The following is a 6,297-nucleotide window of genomic DNA, read 5'->3' on the forward strand; positions in this document are numbered from 1 at the left end:
AGGACTATAATGTGATATGAGCTCGCTCAAGTATTGAGGAGCTAAACCATTCAGGGCTTTATAAGTAATTAGTAAGATTTTACAATGTATTTGTTGTTCAATAGGGAGCCAGTGCAGAGTTGACAGAACCGGGCGTATATGGTTATAGTTCCTGGTTCTAGTAAGAACTCTAGCTGCTGCATTTTGGACCAGCTGGAGTTTGTTTATTAAGCGTACAGAACAACCACCCAATAAAGCATTACAATAATCTAACATTGAGGTCATGAATGCATGAAGTAGCATTTCTGCTTTTGACATTGAGAGCATAGGTCATAATTTAGATATATTTTTAAGATGGAAAAATGCAGTTTTACAAATGCTAGAAACATGCTTTTCAAAGGAAAGATTGCTATCAAATAACACACCTAGGTTCCGAACTGATGACGCAGAATTGACAGAGCAGCCATCAAGTGTTAGATCACCATCTGATGAAATACTGTGGCTGACAGCTGCATGGTTAGAATTTTATCTCTAATAGTATTGATCAAAAATGTCAAAATCATCATCATCATCATCATCATCATCACAACCACTCTGACAAGTGAACCAACTTCACATAATATCTTATTTCATTCATATAAATCACAATGGTAACGCTGAATGGAAATTACTTTTAATTATTACTTTAAATGAATTATTACTTGCTATATTTTATATGCAATTTATATGCTATATTATATAATGTTACTGTTGTTAATAAAATAAATTTTGTAAGCTTCCCAACTCAAGCCTAGCGCTTTACTGTCAAATGTGTATAAACATGAAATAAATAAGAAATGAACATGTAATATCATTAGTAACTGCACTTGTTAATGCAAAACAATATATATATATATATATATATATATATATATATATATATATTTGTCATTCACTGAGTGGTGCTCTGTCTGCCTGAAAATAAATTATTACGTTTAATTTTCTGGAAAATGCTTGTCAATGATCAAACGGTGAAGATAAATAATTTCGCATATCTTTTTTTTATAAAACTAATTTTTCCCAGCTCACATTGGGCTATAAAATTAGAATTATTACTCACTGCACACACAGTATTATTCTTAAACATGTTCTGTGACTAATACAATTGTAATCATGTGTCCTGTGTCGAACTGCCATAATATTTATTATAAATGACCTTGCAGACATAATATTAAATTCTGCTCGTGGATGGTTTACTTGCTATTTAGTGCCTCAGACTCTTGTAACAGAGCAGTATTTTGTTCCCTTTTGTGTCTCCCTCTGTCACAGCCGGGCTGAGGAAGCACAGTGGATCTAAATGCTTTATTAAATAAAACAAAAGCGAGAACACACCAGGCAATGAACAAACTAAAGAGATGGATATATTTCCTGAGAGAACTAATGATGAAAATAAAGTATTAAGCAAGATCATTTCTAGGAAAACTAGGCTCCAGAACAGCCAACAATGGTGTCACGTTCTCTTTTTGTTTCAGTTTAATTTTCAAGAAAAAAAAGAGAATGTGACACTCTTGTCGGCCCCTCCTCGACTGAAGAATCCTTAAGCAACTGCCTATAGTTTTCCTATAAATGTCCTTGCTTAAAACCTTATTTGATGTTTTTCTCATTCCTCACAACTCGGCATTGTTTCTCATAACAGATAGAAACTTTTTACTGACGAAACATGAAGTCAAAGAGACGATCACAACTATGTAAGGTTTGTACAGTATATGTTTTTTTCATGCATTTTGGGGAATTTTATTTGTAAGAAAAGAGGGATGTTTAAATGAGAATTGTGTTTATGGCCTTTAGCCTCATATAGAAGAAAACTAATTCTGTGAACAAAAACTACATTAGACTGCAACTAAAAGCTATTGCAAACATTTGCTTCAGTTTTAAGTAAGAAAAACATATAACTGTACATTTTTATCACTGATGGAGTTTGGGCTCCTTGCCACTGTTGCCTCTAACTTGTCTAGTTAGGGACACTTAATATTCTGCCGTATTATTGATATGAATGTGCTGAGAAGTGAACTGAGATAAACAGTCCAAGTAATATATTTAAAATACATTTATTTCATCCTAATTATAGTTTAAATATATTAACGTATTTATCACTCAAGACTTAATGATTTAAAAATTATAATTAAACCTTATTTGGAGTATTTCTTAATATTAAACCTAAAATGTGTTTTAATGTCACTATTGATGAGGATTGTATGATCTTTGAATAATATCAGTCTTTAAATTCAAGATATTTGAAGTGTACCTGAAGTAGTCCCTCTTCAGCACAGTCGAATTCCGTATATCTTTATTTGGACTTCAGCATACTTCTGCACAATTAAAGTGCATTAAGTACAAAATTGGTAATTGCAATTTAGCAGACTTTATGTACACTAGTTTAGTATACCAAAAGTACAATTGCGAGAAATTTTAATTGAGTACATAAATATGTAAATATGTTTGTAGTATACTTGGCATGAAATAAATGTTTTTCAAATACATTTTAGTATATTTAAGTTTCATTAGGGATGACATCTCTGTTTTCTCCAGAGCTGCTTTATAGATTAATTACTCATTTCATCATTGATGAACTTTACACAGTCACTGAACTGAACTGACTTCAGCTAAACAATGACACTGTTGTCTTTATTAGAGTGGCTTTACAGCAGAATGTGTCTCATATTTGCATCAGTGAATAAATATTTTCATGTTTGAAATGAACCTGTTCAGAATGAAAGTGTACGTCAGGTTTTAGGTGGAAGACTTTTGTACAGGATATGCCTATGCTCACAGGATATGCATCATCACTCAAGAATCACTGAAATGCTTTCTCAATGATCTGCTGTAACTTCTTGAGTTACTCTCTACTGTTTTATATGATCTTAAACACTACTGAAACAAAGAGTTTGTGCAATTCTGACATGGTTAACACAGTAGATCTACAAGCCACCCCATTTAAATGTCATTTTAAAGGGGTCATCGGCTGCTACATGCACTTTTATAAGTAGTCTGAACTGAAATGTGTGTTGGCAGTGTGTGTACACAACCACCCTATAATGATAAATATCCACCCAGACTTTTTTTTTTAAATCTGGTTAAATGTTTTCCCCTTTCTCAAATCGAGCCGATCTCAGATGCCTGGCTAAAGTAAACAGTCTCTCTGAGAGCAGCTCGGAAGAGAGGGGCGGGGTCAGCAGAGCTCATTAACATTTAAAGGAAAATGCTATAAAACGGCTTGCTCTGAAAAGAGCTGTTTTACACTACCATTGAGAAATTTTAACCAAACTATGTTACAGACTTTTCATTAAGACCCCAAAGAATCATATCAACTTGTGGAAAATGGGCATCCGATGACCCCTTTAAGGGGTATGACTGGCATTTGAATAAACAGGTTTCATTTACTCCATCATCATCATCATCATCACTCCGAAAAATGAACCAACGTCACATAATTTCTCATTCCATGTCAATCACAATGGCAACATTGTATGCAAATTAATTAGTTGCTATATTTCATTTTTAATTAGTACACATTCATACTGATTATATTCATACAGCTCCAAAAATCTACATATTTTTATAGGCCTATTTTAAATAAGTTTAAATAGGAATGTTGGGTGTTTTCCATTTGCAAGCAGGCAAAAACAGCAGCCGTTTTTAATAAGTCTGCCAAAGTTAAACCCAGTTATGGGCTTCTGAAAACCAGAAATATTGTGAAACTGTTTCTCTCAGTGTATAATCTTTTCTCAGATTATTTATTTATTGTTTTGAAGGCATTCCTGTTTCCATCGAGTGTGCTCATCGTCCTGCTTTATCTGGGCGTTCAAAGCACTGAGAGGGATGTGAAACCTGGTGCCCTTCCTAAAATCTTCAAGTATTTTGTTGACAAGTAAGTGTACTGTATTTGTACAATTTAGTAAATTAAAATCAACATATTAAATTGGTAAAATGCATGTTCAAATTGTTGCATGATGGAAAGTTGCATTCTTAGTTTCTTAAATTGTGATAATGTTAAATTGTGAAAATTTGATCTCTGCAGTGTCCAGCCAAAAACCAAAATGCAAAAAGATGCTCAGTATGCAATAGCAATCTCTGTTCTACGTGCTCAGTGTACAGACGTACGTGCTGATATACAGAATGCGTTCAGCAATAAAGATGCAAAACATGTAAAAGATGAGCTCAGTAAAGGACAGAAATGTTTACTCTGCACAGACTCACGCAACGTCATTGCTGCAAGGCCAAATCGTACCACAAAGGAACATTCTGAGCATGTTCTGCTCTAGCCTTTAGGTGAATCTCCCATGGACAAACTTCTAGAGCAGGCAGATCAGAGTAGCTGTGTAGTTTTCTATTCTTACAACTCACCTTGTGTGAAAACATGCATTCGTGGGGAAGACAATATTTTGAATGGTCTTTCAAACTGGATAAACACAAGAAAAAATGGAATGAATGCATTTGTCTTCGAAGGGAATCTGGCAGAATAATTTCTAAAGATTAATGCGGTAGTGCCTCTTTATCGGTGTAAGAGAACCAGTGATGGAATGGAATGTTGGAAATGTGTGGAAAATAACAATGTGGATACTTTCTGTCTGCCTGAAAATAAATAAGCAATTTTCCTTTTCTAGAAAATGCTTATGTCAGTGATCAAAGGGTGGCATTTTAACAAATCTTTCTTTAAACGCCCAGCACACAATGGGCTATTAAAATCAAAAATATTCAAGAATGATCTCTGATGTATCATTCTTGAACACCTGTTCTATGCCTAATAAAATTAATTATGTATCCCTTGTGGAAACACCATAATATACACTGCATAATGTATGTAAACTTTGGAAACAACAATAAATTCTGCTCATACATTCGCTCTTGATTGCTTCACACAATATTCTTTGACCAAACAACATCTGATTTGCTGCCACTAATCTGGTAAACCAGATTTGAGTTTTTCCTTAAAAGCAACATTGTATTAATCTCCACCATAAGTACAGTAGTTCACTCAGTTATGTTATAATGCTTTACAAATGCCCAACGTTCAACACGTAGCAAAACATATCTGGTGCTGCTACTCTGCTCGTTTTTTTCACACATTTGAACTTCCAAAGCAAACGTTGAGTTTGATTGAACACTTGCAGCATGTGGCTCATCCTGTGGCCTCACTAGTGATTGGTAAAATAATTGTGAGATCATTCACATGTACCAAACTGAGTGTCAAAACAAAGCAACACACAAATGCTGCTTGCACAAGGCCAAACAGATCGTGTTGAGTGTCTCAAGAAAGTAACTGCTCATACATGAACTCTATGTCTGTAAATACACTAGATAGTCGTCTAATCGATTTTAAAGGATGTTATCATTCTAGTGAACTTTGGAACAAATGTTAGGTTGCAGCAACAATGTCAAATCAATTTATAATTCTACAAAGTACTTTAAGTTTTCAATAGCATATAAATTACTATAATAATCCAGTATCCACTCATAATATCATATAATCTTAGACATTTTATTGTCTTAAATCGTGCTGTCACATGATATGTGGTTTTTGGTTCTGGATAAATTCTCATGACCTCAGAAAAGGCTAATCTGAAAATCTCTAAAAACCTTGCTGCACCTTGATTACAGTTCATGCCTTATGGTAAGTAGCTTGAATTCATTTACAGTAGCTTCCATTCAGCTCCATTCAACAAGATTATTTTCACATTCACAGCAGCTTATGAACAATTCTACAGATTTGCTTCACATTAAGGGGGTCATATGATGCGATTTCTATTATTCCTTTTCTTTAGTGTGTTATGTAGCTATTTGTGCATGTATAATATCTGCAGAGTTACAAAGCTCAAAGTCTCCCACAAAAGGATTTATTCTATCCAAAAAAGAGAAGGCTGATCCAGACCGGGCTAAAACGCCTCATTCAAACACGCCCCCACATGTCTATGTCACGATGTGGAAATATTTGCGTAATGCCGCCCAAATGTTCACGCAAAGAAAGAAGGTTTAAGTATTTGCTATTGACTGCTCAAATGCGAAGTTTTGCGCCGTGTAGAGTATCACGTCGTGTGTGTGTGTGTGCGTGTGAGAGAGAGACAGGGTCACATCACAGTGGAGTCAGCTTTCTTAATCGCGGCTTGTGTACTGCAAATACATACGAGCATCATCACTGTGTCTGTCACGCAACTCCGTTCCCCTTTCGGGCTTGAACTGATGGTAAACCTAAGGACATTATTTACTTTCTTTACATTTATGTTGAAAGCTGAAGCTCACGATTATGGATCATGGTCATCATATGACCCCTTTAAGACATGC

The 6,297-nt window shown here is 34.8% G+C and overlaps 1 pseudogene; it reads left to right on the forward strand.

Moving 5' to 3' along the window:
• Window positions 1-4,481, forward strand: part of LOC107696317 (uncharacterized) — an 8,272-nt pseudogene extending 3,791 nt beyond the window's left edge.
• Window positions 4,482-6,297: the final 1,816 nt, after the last annotated feature.

The sequence above is a fragment of the Sinocyclocheilus anshuiensis genome, unplaced genomic scaffold (assembly GCF_001515605.1).
Source record: "Sinocyclocheilus anshuiensis isolate Anshui unplaced genomic scaffold, SAMN03320099.WGS_v1.1 scaffold62, whole genome shotgun sequence".
In the NCBI taxonomy this organism is placed as follows: domain Eukaryota; kingdom Metazoa; phylum Chordata; class Actinopteri; order Cypriniformes; family Cyprinidae; genus Sinocyclocheilus; species Sinocyclocheilus anshuiensis.